We start from the raw sequence: 15,842 nt of genomic DNA on the forward strand, positions 1-15,842 counted from the left end.
GTTCTTGCCTCCACTTCTCGCCATGTCTTCTCACAAGACTTTCAGGATTAAGCGATTCCTGGCCAAGAAACAAAAGCAAAATTGTCCCATTCCCCAGTGGATTCGGATGAAAACTGGAAATAAAATAAGGTACAACTCCAAAAGGAAACATTGGAGAAGAACCAAGCTGGGTCTATAAGGAATTGCACATGAGATGGTACACATATTTGTGCTGTCTGAAGGTCACGATCACATTACCATATCAAACTGAAAATGTCACCACTCTCTGGAGAGTTCGACGTATTTTCCTCTCTGAATCTATTATGAATGCGTTGGTGGGCTGGGTTCAGTAATAAATATGTGAGGCCTTTCATTTCAAAAAAACAAAACAAAACAAAAAAAATCTGTCCACATAGCTCCCCACCTTAAAATCCTGCATCCTTCCACTTCTCACATAAAATAGAGGCCATCTAGAATGAACTCTCTTATCTTCCTGTCAACTCTCAAGGTGTGTACGATGTATTTACAGTGTTCCATCTATGCCTTTTCTCAGCTTCCTTATTCGGGCCCAAGTCAACCTCTGAGCCTGTGATCTGTGTCCCTTTGCTCTCTGCCTCCTCAGAGCTCTCGGGACATAACTTCCAGCCACTTTCTTCATCTTCCACTTCTCTACTGCCTCATTTCCCTTAACAGGTAGAAACTCCCAAGTTTCCCTGATTGTAAACAACAAAAACCATTTCTCAGATGCAACAGGACCCAAACAGAACTCTGCATTTCCCCACACCATTTATGGTTAACTGCTTTTTGCCCTTCAAAACTTAGCTCAAGTTGCAACCCCTAACCCCCACTTTGTACTCTGCCATCTTGCATATTTATCTGTCAAACACTTCATGTGTCATGGTTGACTGTTTTCTTGCCTGTCGTTTCTATTAAACTGTGAGCTTTTTGAGTGTAGGAACTGGCATTCTATCATTATTACCAGCAGTTAATTAATTGATTAGTGAGTATAAATGTCAAACCATAAGCTCTGGTCTGAACACTCTTCTTATTTTTGAAAAATTTCTATTTTAAATTCTCAAATTTAATCAATTCAGATTTCCTATACTGCTGTCTCCAGCCTCCACTTCCCTAAGGGTTGTGTAGGTTTCAGGCAGGTTATGAAGTACTGATGTAAATGGGGGTGGGGGATGGGATATGTTTGGTCCCTAATTGTCCAGTCTGGCATCCCTGAGCCTCCTCACTCCTGCATGGTCTCCATTTACTGATCATTCAAATGACTACAGCTTCCTGATCCAGATCACAACCTATGCTGGCCTGTTCTCTCTTGACTCCTTCAGTCTCCTCTCTGTACACATGTAACTGGAATTTCTCTTATTTCCTCTTCTCCCTGAGATTAGGACAGGGATTTAGCAAGGAGCAGGACTTCTTCTTAGGAAATACTGATATCTTAGGTTTCTTAGTTTCTTCTCTCTCTCTCTTTGCCCCAAGGAATTAGCTTTTAGATCAGATTGGCTTGACCTTAGCTTCCAAATCTGTTGGCATAAATATTATGCTCTGAGTCTTTCAGGGATTAGGATTTTGAAACCTCAAACCCTACTTAATTAATTCTGATGCTTTCTTCTGCAAGAAACAGAATGTCTAACTAAAATGTAGCTTCCATAATAAAAAGATTTAATAATATTATATGAGAGGAGGTGGGGACAGGGGACAATTCTTGGGCTGATTTATAGCACAGCCATGTCAATTATGATTCAGGCTTTTTCCTTCTGTCCACTCCTCCATCCTTGGTATATTGGTTTGGTTTGCAAACTGTTTTCTCATGGTCTCAAGATGGCTCCCTGTCTCTTTCTGTATTCTCATTAGGGAGGCACATATAATATATCATATTACACTTTTAGAAGAAGAAAATGAGATAGTATAAGATCAAATTGTAGATGATATGGTAGTATGTAAAGTATTTCCAACCACAATAAACAGGGAGATTAAATGATCAGGGCAACTTCAATGTAACAAGTGACATTAGCATAAACAATGTATCTACATTTGTCCAGCATTTGGAGACATGTATGAAGGATTTTATTTAGTTGGCATATATAAAACTTCTCTACAAAATGCACATATTACTTAACTGCTATGTAGGCTACATGTATATATTGCTAATACATAGTAGTCAACAAAATCACCAAAGAAAAATTAAAAAAAAAAAAAGAGAAAGAACTTGTCCAAGATGTAATCCCAAAACTGAATGCATTGGAAACTCATACTCTTATGTGAAGATTCAAATGTCATGCTTTGGCATAAATGATACTACACAGGTTTTCTGATGAAGTTTTACCTGTACCTTCATCAGCTTACTCTGCTTATGATAAGCTTGTTCCTACTTTTGCTTACTTATAAAGCATTTTATTTCCATTTTTTAAGTAGTCCTCTTAGACTTATCTTTACCTCTCTGAGATCAACCTATAGGCTGCCAAGCCAGGTCCTGTAGCAGCCAAGATTCAAGGCATCTGGTCTCTTTTCATAATCACATCGAATCCCTGGATAGCTATATATTTTACTCCAGAAGGAGGAAATTGTTTATATCTGGCTCTCGTCCTTCCTTAGTTTGCATTAGAACCAGAAAATTATGCATTCTTGAGTTGAACCAACTCACAAAATAACAAATGAGTAATGATACTTGGCTCCTATTTTTCTTTTTTAATTTTAAAGGACATAATGTGTGTTATCTTAGAGAATGTCAGTTTGCTGATTCAAATTTGGCCATGTGGCTGAATCCAGCTGCCCTTTATAACTCTACCTTCTACGTATTTTGGATTTCTTTCACATTCCAAATAACATCAGTGAATGCATTTTCAAGGCCAAAATTGGGAGGATTCCTGCCTGGATTCTTGTTGAGAACTATTGTAACCTCAGAACTATCTTCTGTAGGCCATGACCTTTTTTCCTCCCTGCCATATTCCAGAACTAATGTATTAGGTTTCTGGGGCATGTAGGATCCCTTACACATTACCTGCCAAGGAGATTGTCTAGCTGAGAATTAACCCAAATGCATGTATTTTTATACAGTTTGAAAAATGAGCTCCTAATATTATCCTTTGTCAATCATCTACTTATTATTTATTAGATTTCTATAGCACCTTTTCTGCAAAGAGCTCAATGTATCTTAAACACATGCTACAATGCACTTTAAGTAGGTGTTACCGAATTTGGCATTATATGTGAGAAATACTGCTAAAATTATGAATTCCAACTGCAAATTGTTGAAGGAATAAAAGCAAATTTCAGCATCATTTTAAAATGATATATATATGCATATATATATTTTAAACAGGTCTGTTAGCCCTGTCAGAACCTCTCTCCAAAAGAATTGCTGGGTTATATTTGAAACAGTGAACACTATCTATAAATATAGGCGCTTAACCGGTATTTGAAATGTTATGCAGCTTTCCTGTTTGCAAAGGTTCTGATGTTTCCTTTGATTTCTAGAAATACAACAACAGCCATTTCCATCAAAATGTCAAGTGACAGGCCCAATAGTCCTTGGTTGTTTATTAGGTTGGACTTACAGGGGCTCCCCATTCTTTCACAGGTAATATGCTGTTTATTTTCTTTCTTTTTGCCATCAGTGTTGACTGAGCACAAGAGAGCTATCATCAATGAACTGTCCCCTCAACAGCAGAAGGAGGAGAGCATGAGGGTAATGGAGGAAATTACTATGCCCTCCCTTCTTGGAAGAGAAAAATAAATACTTTATAATCTTTAAGTTAGAGGTAATTCAAAAAGTCAGAGGAAGGCAATGCTGTCCAATTTAGAGACATTTTCTCTTTCTTTGCCATAAAATACCACTCCCTCCCCAAACTACAACAATAATAAAAGAAACCCCACAAAGAACCAACTCTGACCTCCCCATCCTAGATATCCCAAATTGTGGGCTTCAGTTGCATTCTGCCCTTTTCTTTTCTTCCTTCTCCTTTTCACTTGGGTGGATTGCTTTCAGTTGGGGCAGGCTTCATTCCACATGAGCTTTGAAATCATATCCCTGGATCTGTATAGAACGGCAGTAGTTGAAGGTATTAGTAGCAGCCTTCCATGGTAATGCTGTCATTAGATCATTATGACTATTCTAAGGTTCTGCCTGTGAGCATGGCATGGATTTTATATTTGGAAATAAAATCCTCCCGGGATACCACAAAGCTGCACGCCGGCCTTGCCCCTTCTCGCAGGCCGTTAGGATTGGCTGCCCTGCCTTGGTCTTGTGTTACGCAGGAATAAGTCCTGCCGTGTTTGTTTCACATAAGAACCCCTTCAATTTGTTTATAATGATCTGAATGATATTATTAGGTGAACAAAGCCGCTCAATGGTGACATTTATTAACCAGTCATATCATCTGTGTTTAAATCTCATATTACATTTCAGGGAAATTGTGTGAACCTGACTCCAGCACAACTTTTCTTTGGGGACCATTGCTTTGTATTGAGTTTAAAATAAAATAGAACGTAGACAGCAGATTTTATTTCCAGGAGAGCATTTCACTTAAGAGGTTTAGACTGAGCCAGATTATGTATAGAGGCCCACAGGAAGGTGGATGTTGGAACTCTTCAGACTAGCACTCGCTCTATGTCTCTGTCTACATGAGTTAGGAAGCATGTCCCTTTTAAAAGAGATATGGGAATTGGAATGAGCAGTGCCATGGGTGTAGAGCAGAGGTGTCAGAGAATGAATGGAAGAAAACCATGTGTATGAAAATGAATTTTGTGTGTGGTCTGGGAGAATGGTGGATATGCTATGACCACCTCCATGGGAATGAGTGTGCACGTGTGGGACAATGCTCATTGTCTGGGAAGAAGGCAGGCAGATTGCAGTGATGGTGGCTAGGCATGCAGGTGAAATAGAGCATGGTTAAATTAGAATGTGATTGAAGAATGGCAGCCTGTTTATGTAAAAACAAGGAAGGTTGGCATATATGTATGATTTTGAATGATAATAGAATGATATAGTTAAATGATTTTTATTACGGTAAATTTCAACTATTGCATAAGAGTAGAGATAATTGTCTAATAAATTCTCATATACCCATCATTCATCTTCAACAATTAACTCATGGCCAATCTTGTTTAATCTTTACTACTCCTCTCCCCCATTCCTGAAGTATTATTTTGAAGCAAACCCAAGACACCATACATTTGCATCCATAACTACTTTTGTATGAGTCTATAAAATATGAAGAATCCTTGAAAAATCATCACCATCTAATAAAGATAATCATTAGTATTCATTGAAATTAATATTAATTCCTTAATATGTCATCAAATAGCTAGTCAGCCTCCAAATATCTCTGATGATCTCATTTTTTAAATGGTTGGTTTGTTCAAATCCAAATTTCAGTAAGGTCCTCCTATTACCTTGGGTTGTTACATCTCTTATAAATCTTTTAATCCATAAATTCTTCCTCCATTTCTGTTTGTTTCTTGCAATTTATTTATTGACGAAAATTGAGTCATTGTCTCTACAGAGTTTCACATTTTGGATTTTGTTGATTGCATTCTTTTAAAATTTCCTGTAAAATAGTAGTTAGATTTAGAGGCTTGATCTCATTCAGGTTTGATTACCTGAAAAGAACATGTCATTGGTGATACGGTGTACTTACATAAAGAGGCATACATGTCTGGTGGTTTCTATTTTGGGGGATTTTAGCAGCCACTGATGCTCATTGCCTCAATCCATTATTGCATTAAGCGTTTGTGATATGGGGCTTTCTTCATTTCCTTGCTAGAACACATCTATAGGGAGAAACTTTTCCCCAATAATGATTAGATCTTCCTGGGATACAGTTCATACAAGAAAGCAGGTTATGTGCTTGATTGTTTCTCTTTATGTAGACGGTCTCATAATATTCTCCAAGATCAATGAGATTTGTTTCCCCTCATACCATTATGAATGTGTGGATGTTTATATTTGATTAATTTTAAGCCATGGAAATTATTATTATGTTGTTGATCCTCAAGTTGTCCCATTTTGGGGAACCTTTTCAAGTTGGCTTCTAAGATCTTTGACGTAGCAGCTTTTGAGAACTTTCCTGATGTTTGGCATAACCACATGTTCCATGCTGAACTTGTACATTTCCTGTCCAAACCTAGAATCAATCATTTCTTCAAGGAGTCCTGGTCCCTTTTAGTGGAAAATGGGAATTAGGGGTATTCAACACTTCTAGTTGGCACAAATGGTATATATATTTTTGGATTAAGATTTGTCAACATTTTTGAAGTACATTGTGTTTGTTTAAATCACATCTGCTCAATGATGATATTCACAATTGTATCAGGTTACATCATTTTGCAAAGAACAGAACATCTGACCCATGCTGATATGAAAAAATAAGAAAATTTCTTCTTCTTCTTCATTTTTTTTTTTGTAACTGAAGAGTCCAAAGATGAGATTGGGTTCAAGTGAGGTTTCCAATTTCTTTCTGCCTCTGCTATACTTTTCTTATTGTCAGCTCCATCCTAAGACTAGTTCTCCTCATGGTCCTGAGATAACTGCCATCAGCTTCCAGGACTACACATTTCCACATTTACAGCCAACAGCAAAGGGCATCTTTGTCTCTTCCTTTCCAGAAATAATCCTGAGGTTCACTCTGAATGGAAGCCTTTACTCAAGTCACGTGCTCAAGGCAGAGCCAATCACTGATTAGCTGGATGGAATGTGCTGATTGGTTTAACATAGGTTGAGTATTTGACTCTTGGAGTTGGAGATGATAAGTGCTTCCCTTGAACCACCTGCATCTTCGAATGTAAGTTGGAACTGTTGAAAAGTGGAGATAGGAAGGCAGGAAATGCATTCTGGGGAGGGGCCAACATATACCCATTATTACAGTGTAGAATTTGTTTTCTTCATCTATCCATCTATCAATTCAGCTATTCATAGTAACCTATTCATGATAACCTAGGCACTATTTTAAGCCTTAGAGAGGCAAAGAGAAGTAAAACATAATCTCTGGCATCAGAAAATTTGTAGACCAATAGAGTTAGACATATCCTTTTAACAGCCAGAAAAGAAAACTGCACAAGGTGCAGTGGGATCCAAGGGAGGAAATAATCATTTTGACTTGGGAAGAGGTCTTTCCAATGCAAAGATTTTATGATCTGTCATTTTATTATTGGTTTGTTATATTTCTTAGAGTCTACATTGGCAGATTTGAACATCAAAATATTGTAAAAATAATATTCTTTATCAGTGGTGGATTCGACTAGAAAATTATTTCACATCTATAGCTAGCATAAAGGTACCAGAAATATAAGAATTCATGTCTGGGGTTCTTTTCTCATTTGGCCAGAGAGAGAGAGAGAATATTAATGCTCTCTCATAAATGCAAGAAACCTCTGTGGTTAATGCAAAGTTGTTGATCTTTCTAAGTTGGTCCAGAAACCATTAGAATATTATATATTTGTAATTTAAAAGAAAACAAATTGTCAAATCCTCATTGTTCCTTTGGGCTGACCATTAGTTTAGGTGCTGTGTTTTGGATTATAATACCAAAATTCTCTACCACATGAATTACATTACAGCAGAATTTGGTAAGTTGATATCCCTTAAGTCTCATCTAAGTAAGTCTCCTCTTAAAAAGCAAAAATGGTCTCCTGTAGGGAAGTCCCACAGCAAAATATCTGGTTATGAAGGTTACAGTAATAAAAAGATAATCAATTAGGCAATAAAATTTAAGATAGCCTGATCAGCTGGGAGCAATGACTCACACTTGAAACCCAACACTTTGGGTGACTGAGGTGGGAGGATCATTTGAGTCCAGGAGATTGAGACCATCCTGGGCAACATGAGGAAACCCTGTCTCTACCAAATATACAAAAAATTAGTCAGGTGTGATGGCATGCACCTGTGGTCCCAGCTACTCAGGAGGCTGAGGTGGGAAGGTTCCTTGAGCCTGGGAGGAGGAGGTTGCTGTGAGCTGAGGTTGCATCATTGCACTCCAGCCTGGGTGACAGAGCGAGACTTTGTCTCAGAAAATAATAATAAAATGAAATTAAGTAAAATAGGCTGATTCATGTTAGTAGAGATGGAATGGCAAGACTACTGACTAATTTAAAATGAAACATGCTTCCAATATAGTTTACTAAATACTATTATGAAAGGCTGTAATGATGGTTACCTTTTCTATTTTGCCAGCTGGTGTGAGAATCTAATAACAAATTACAATCACAACTTACTCCACATAATAACAACTTTACCTTTTAAATCCACAAAGTGTCACCTAATTTTTTTTAATCATTAAAGTGACCCACGCATTCTTTTCTCAGCCTGTTTTTCATCACTGAAGTGGTTGGGACTTGTTAATTGACCATACTCTGCCTGAGTCTCCCATTCACTTTTATGATTTATTAACTATGATTTATTAATATAATATCTTGGAGACCCACCAGATTGTACTGCAGAAGGCTTCATTTTAGTCAAGTTTGCTGACCAAAACTTGAAAGGGTTGTGTGTGGGGAGGTGGACGCAAACAAGCCAACAACCTCAAACCTAAACCCAACCATCTGTGCTATTTGATGGGGCGTTGCTGACTCTGAGCATTAGTCCTGGCTGAGAGTTACCACTGGGTACAATTGTTTATGCTGTGCCACAGGGGAAAGCAGACAATACCACACAATCAAAGCCTTCACACTCAAACAGACATCACACTCCCTAATTATATTTGTCTGACAGATTATTATAATTGTACATGGCAGGTAGTGTAAAGCAGCTCCTTTTTACAGCCTAAATAATGTGGCACATTCTGCATACTCGAAATCAACCTTGCAGAAGGTAAATTATGAAAGCTAAATGCACGTTGAGTGTTTTTATTTACTCTTTCAGTTAGCATCTTATGTGGTGCTAGACAGCAAAAGAGCATTACCTTATTTTGCCTGGTACTATTTCATTTAACACTTTGTTGTGCAAAGTTTCTTTCTAGCTGACAGCATTTTTTATTTCGGCATACTCAGGACAACTCCAGCAATGGCTGTATATAAGGCTGTTCCCCACACCCAAACTGACCAGATCAGCCTGTGCCAAGTCAGCATGAGGATAAAACGCATTTCTTACCAAAAAACAAAAACTAGATTATGAACCCAATTCTATGCTTCATTTCTTCAACAATGAGAATAAACCAACTTGGGAAATAGTCCTTCAGTTGTTTGCATAATCTAAGACTGTTTCTGATAGCATTGTGGGCTAAGGGACCTGTCTGTGGGAAAATCATCTAGCTCTCGCCATGTCTGATTGCTTTTTCCTTCCAAGCATGGGAGGACTGCATTTCTCTACCACTTTAGAGTTGGATGGGGGCATGCTGACTAGTTTTTGCAGTTGGTTGTGGGTGGAAGTGACATACGTCATTTCCAATACTAATATGTACTTAACAATGTGAGGCCCTCTAGCACCCCCTCTGCTGGTGACTGAGGCTACTGCACATTCCAGAAGGAGCGGCTATTACAAGATAGTGCCTCTGTCACCTCCAGTCCCTGAGTAACTAAAGCTGAGCCCCTGATGGCTGGCTTCAGATATGTACAGTTAACAAGAAACAAACCTTTGTTGTGTGAAGCCACTGAGAAGTGGGCTTTTAGTTTGTGACTTCAGCATAATTTAGCCTATCCTGACTGATACATGAGTCTTCAATATGTGATTTGTCCATGGCAGCCATATTTTCCAGTAGAGTTGTGACTATTGTATCAATTTGCCATAGTTTCTACAGTATGATTCTTTTGTCCCAAAAGTATACATGATAAAATAATAAAAATTACCTTACATTGAGTACTTGACAAGTGTTTGCAGACCGAAGTGCAGTGGTGTGATCATAGCTCCCTACAACCTTGAAGTCCTGCACTCAAGTGATTCTCTTGCCTCAGTATCTAGGACTGCAGACACATGTCACCATGCCCTGCTATTTTTTTTTTTTGTAAAAATGGGGTCTCACTATGTTGCTCAGGCTAGCCTAGAACTCTTGGCCTAAAGCAATCTCTCTGTCTCAGCCTCCCAAAGTGCTGGGATTACAAGCATGAACACTGCACCCAGCTCTGGGCATTGTATGCTGGTTATGTACTTTTTGGTGAAGACTCATAAAAATTTACAAAACGAGATAATGCAGGTTAAAGCAGATAGATAAGTGCTCTCCTAAGTTCACACAGAAACACTGTTCAAAACCAGTCTTGTCTAGCTCCAAAGTCTATACTTGTTCCATTTCACTATGCTGGCTTTATTTATTAACTGAAACAGTGAAGTGGATTAAAAGTAAATGTATACAATGTAAATATAAAATGTAAAGGTTTCTGCATTTCCCAACATTTTATAGCATTCTATTTATTTATTCCTTCATTCAGGTATTCATTCAATTATATGTCTACCTCCAGTCAGGATGACTGGATTTGAATCCCATCCCTGTCTCTGCTAACTCTGAGATTTTTAAGCATATTACTTAATCTGTTTCCTCATTTGTAAAAGAAGATACTAATATTACTTATCTCATGGGATTGTTGTAAGTATTAAAAATATAAATATATTTAGAGCGGTACCTGACATGCAATAAGGTTTAGGCTGGGGCTGGGACTGGGGTGAAGCAAGGGAGGCACCCAGAGTGCAAAACCGAAGGAGGCGCTTTCACAACCCTGAGAGTGAGTGTCTCCTTACGTTTTGTTCGCCAGGTGCTTCTTCTGTCTTACTCAAGTCCCAATCCTGGCTGAGCTGTTAATATTCATTCATTTATGTATACTTCATTGTGAAACAGCATGAGGAGAGTTTTGGTATGCACACAAAAATGGGGGTCATTAGAGTTCCTACCCTTGGAGCTTTTGTGAGGATCACATGAGATAATTCACTTAAAGAGCTTAGCATGGTGTGTGACACACAGTAGATAAGAAATGTACCTTAAAATAAAGAGAGGGCGATGGACTATGTAACCTGCAATGTCACCTCCCAGCTCTAAAAATCTGTATTCCCAGTTAGACTTGACCAGTTAAAATATGGTAATTACTGATAGCTGCCTTGAAGAAAGGTGGCACCAACATTTAGCAGTATGACTCTGTGGGGATGGGATCATTATAGAATACAGAGAAAACATGTTCTCAGTCTTCAGGGGCTCAGAATCAGGCTGAAAAAAGGCAGGTGAATAAGTAAGACATATTCTCATACATATGTAACAACACTATCTATATCCAAATACACTTTCCATGGGGAATGGCATGCTGTTGAGATGGAACTCTTTGGAAAGCTGCTTTTCCTTCCAACCAGTCAGGGAAGATTTTTGAGGCCAGCTTTGAGTGTTCTTTGAAGTACTTAGGAGGAGAAGGCCATTGTTTAGTCTGATCGGAGTTTTGGAGGGTGTTTGAAGGCTGGGAGATGGAATGGGTAGAACCTTTGGTTTAGAGCTAAACCAGTGAAGAACTGAGAAATAAGGGCAGATGTAGCATAAGTGAAATGATGGGATAAAAGGTCGTAGGCTGGCATGAGGAGACACAAGGGAAGTATTGGATGAATGTTGATGAACAGGGCCTAAAATATCATGAGGGAAGTGATGGGAAAGTTATTAATGTAACTGTTCATTTGCTCATCTCAATTATCAAGATGAGTGTCTTGCATAACTGATATCTAAGGGTCACATAAGGACAGAACTGCTGAAAACCTTGGGATTTGGCCCTGACTGGTACAATTATTTGTGTCCAGAGAGACTCGTTAGATTTTCTTCTTATCAATCAATCAGTCAACAAGCTGAAAAAGGTTCACATACCATTCAAAAGTAGAGTGACATCTTTATATAACATAAATTAAGTACTGATTCTGTACTTAATATCTGAGGAAAATATAGGAAAAACATAAACATTTCCTTGTGGCTTTGGCTTTGAAGTCAAGACATACCCAATGTAGATTCTGAAATATTTCTGTCTCAGCATGTGGCACATTGCAACTCACATAATAGGTGCTTAATAAATATTTCTTGAGTGAATCAATAGATAAATGAAAATTGTCTTTGGATTAGGTGGAAGTAATTGTGCAGTGCGTCTTAAGCGTGTATACTTTCTCATATCATATTTATTCTAAGGTTGTTGTTGCAGAAGAAAATAGAGGTATATATGAAATACCCTTATGGAATTACAGAATAAAAACGCTAATTGATGTAGATGCAATTATTTTGAGGGGCTTTATTTTGAGCGATGTGTGTGTAATGCATCCTTAAAATTAAATAGAAGTCGACGGGAAAGTCTGAGTCACTAAATTCACAAGAGTCAGGGGCTTTAAGAAAGCTGCAAAATGTCTTGTGAGGAGTGGGGGATGGTCAGACTTTGGTATTCAAAAAGAACTTGCTGTAAGTTTATTACTATCTTAGGTTGTGGAGGCACCTAAATATCCAACCACAGGCAGCATAGTGTTCCTTAATGGAATATTATATAGCTATTAAAGTATTACTGTAGTTGGAGAATAATCACATGAAAAGACGTTAACAAGACATTAAGTGTAAAAGGTAATTTAAAAATCAGTATGTGTCAGATGAACCTATTAAAATATGCATGGAAGAAGCCTAGAATAATAAGATCTGAAATCAGTAGCAAGGATTATTTCCGAGAAATAGAACCATAGATTTCTTCATGCTTGTTTATATTTTCCAATTTTTTTACAGTGAACCCGTATCTTTAAAAATACTATTAAATTATTTCTCAAAATAGAGACCCAAAAGGACCTACTGAGACTGGATATACTACTCTCTCTCTGTTTCCATGTTGAATTCAATGTCAGCCTCTAGTTTCCTCTGCAACTTGAATTTACCTATGCCAATGAGTCTCCCCCTTGCTCATGCATTGATTCTATGTCTACTACTGTTTGAATATCACCCACTTAGCCATAGATTTTACTTCATAATCCAGATTTATGAACTAGATACCACATCTGCTTTCTTATATCTGAAAATATTTTTGGTTCCATGAATATTCATGAATATAGCTTGTTGTTATCTCACTCTGCCCCATGGCCTTCAGTAGGACAAGGGCAGTTTCCAAAATGATAAGGCCACATGGTCTGTGAGAATAGTATCCTTACTGATAGATGGGATAAAAGACTGGAAGATGGGAGAGAAGACTATTGTAGGGGTCCATTTCTACTGACCAGTGCCTGTAGAAAGGTCAAATTAGGCTACTTATCATTTTAAAGAAAATGGTTTGATTTGTTTTCTTAATACAGGGTAAGTACCGCTGTCAACACACATAGCGTTTTACATTATGAGCTTATTAAAATAGTAAATCTGTGGAGAACATTCAAATCTTCGCACAATTATGCTTGAACCTAATGTACAAGTGAAAATAAGCGATGGTAATAACATCATACAACAAGGGAGACAATTTCTCAGCCTGCAGGTACAAAACACCATCACTGATTGCCCAAGTGTTGTGCCAGCTCCTTTTTATCTGTCTGCTTGCTGTTTTTCATTCAAATTATAACACCTTTGCCTGCAAGATAAATTAACAGTTTTTTTTTTTTTCCTAGTTTTAAGTTTAGTTCATTCGAAAAGCTTAACATAAAGTAGCGTCATTAGGCTTTGGTAACAGGCCAAATTTAGGCAAAGCAGATACAAAAATACTCCATGTAAAATAAAAATTCAAATGTGGGATGCATGTGTGGAGCTGCCTGATTGCTGTATTTATGAGGACCTACAGGTTGGTTTTAATTTCTTCCTGCATTCATGAATCCCTGTTTTTATTTTTATTTTTTACAGTTTTTTCTCTTACTGTGGGGGTTTGTATTTGGCTTTCACTTCCCCTTCCTGGTCCTTTTTTAATGAGGAAATGAAGTTTTTAAGTCACCCATTAGCATTTTTTTTTGAAAGGTAAAAAGTGTCCTCTGCTCTTGAACAGCCACTAACTGATCTAAGGCAGAAGTTGCATCTTGGCTTTGAAGAGGTATAGGTGAGCATCTTGGTTTGGAGGTAAAAAATGGAGAGCACGATGGAATAAAGTTGGTGAATGATCATCATCTAGAGCCCAAAACTTTTCATTTCAAGGCACAAAGCCCCACACAGCCATGCCTTTCAAACAGGTATTGCCTTCAAAACGTATCTAGGCTGGGGAGGCAAGGATGGCAAATGTTATCTCCGGTGGAGGAGATCTCAGTACCTTTCCTGACATCGTGGTTGGATACGCTGTTACTTCCCCAAGGTTGTAAGAGTTCCATCTGAGATTCAACACCTATTATTAAATATCTACTATGAGCAATCACTGAGGATATGTATAAAAAAGTAAGATGCAGGATTCTATTTTCAATGTGTTTCTAATCCACACACGTTAACATCATAACGTTGTGTACGACTTTACAGGTTTGTCCATCGTATCTGCACAATAATCCTAACGTGCAGGTAAAGCAGATACAATGTTTTTTAATTTATAGATGATAAAATTGGATCTCAGAGGGGGTAAGTTGTTTAGGATGGCACAGCTAGTAAATGTCATAATTAGGACCCGACATCAAGTCACCTGATTTTGAGTCTAATTAGCTTACTGGTCCTCACCTGAGTGGGGTTGGTTTTAGACTATGTTTAAGTGTTCATTGCTGGTGCCTTCAGGGTTTAGACAGCTGTCACCCCCTCTGTACGTATTAGACTATGGGAGAAAGTGAGGTGAAGTGAGTGAGAGGGCAGTCTTATAAATATAAATATTTAAGTGCATATATGTGCATTTTCTCAGGTTTTAAAAACATTCCTGCCCTACGCAGCTGACCCTACCAATTTGAAAGCACTGAAGTGGATGTTTCCATGAGAAATAACAACCTAAGGCAGGGTACAATTGCTGCCATGTGGGTAATAGAAAATCAGAATGCTGTGAATTCAGGATCAGAAATGTCGTTTCTGACTCAGGAGGTCAGGAAACTCTTTTAGAACAGGTTAGGCCTTAATGATGGCTAAGAGGAAGGTGTGATTCAAGGAGTTCCTGAGACTAAATACTGAGAGGGGCTCAACTGTGGTTTTCTTCTGAGTGCCACCAGTGGCTAGCTGTTTGACCTTAGGCAAGTCTTACAATCTCTCTGAGCTTCAGTTTTCCCATCTATAAAATGGGGATAAAATGCCCACCGCACCGGGATGCTGTGGGGGAATAAATGAGACAACACATGTATGTGTCTAGTGCCTGTACAATTGCAGCGCTCAACAAAGAGGAATTCCCCTCCCCTTCTCTAAGTTCTAAAAAAAAAAAAAAAGGAACTTTCCCTAATTCTATGAAAACTACCTTTCCCACCTTAGCAACAATGCCACTGTTACCTCATCTACGGAGTTCTATCTGTCCTTTAAGGCCTCTTTTAGAACTTTCATTCTCTAAAAATTCTCAATGCTTCTCTCCCTGGAATGTCATTTTGTCCTTTCAGAATTCCCGTAGGGTTTCCCGCTTTTCTCTCCCTGGCTCTAAGTCCGCTTCATTCCAGGTTGCATTCTGTCCTATCGGCTTCCTATTTGCAAGCTTGTCTTTACATCCCTGCAATCCCTGGCACAAGTCCTTGCTGTTATTCACTTCTGAACAAATTCTAGGGTCTTGATGCTCTCTTTGAGTCTGAAATGAAGGCCCCCTAAGTTAGTTTCCTTGAGTTGGGGACTTGCTCCAATCACTTGGGATTTTTTTTTTCTAATCTGTAACAGTTACACTAATCGGATTTAAAACTGACTGAACACTTTTATTATAGCCTGCCAGAGGTATGCATTAAAATTTAACACTGTTTCCTCTTTGAACAGAAAGAAGGTACTTATGTTGTGATTATATAGGATTAGAATTTTTCATTAAAATGGATTTTAAACACTTCAGCAAGTAAAAGGCAGAATCCTACTTAATGAGTTTTTAAAGGTAGTGAAAGT

At 38.1% G+C, this 15,842-nt stretch overlaps 1 long non-coding RNA gene and 1 pseudogene across 3 annotated transcripts in view; both read left to right on the forward strand.

Moving 5' to 3' along the window:
- Positions 1-15,842, forward strand: part of LOC108544652 (uncharacterized) — an 80,715-nt gene that overhangs the window by 2,684 nt on the left and 62,189 nt on the right. The gene's annotated exons all lie outside the window — the stretch shown is intronic.
- Positions 7-178, forward strand: LOC108544651 (60S ribosomal protein L39 pseudogene; annotated as a pseudogene).

Source organism: Rhinopithecus bieti, unplaced genomic scaffold (assembly GCF_001698545.2).
Source record: "Rhinopithecus bieti isolate Rb0 unplaced genomic scaffold, ASM169854v2 scaffold_21703, whole genome shotgun sequence".
NCBI lineage: Eukaryota > Metazoa > Chordata > Mammalia > Primates > Cercopithecidae > Rhinopithecus > Rhinopithecus bieti.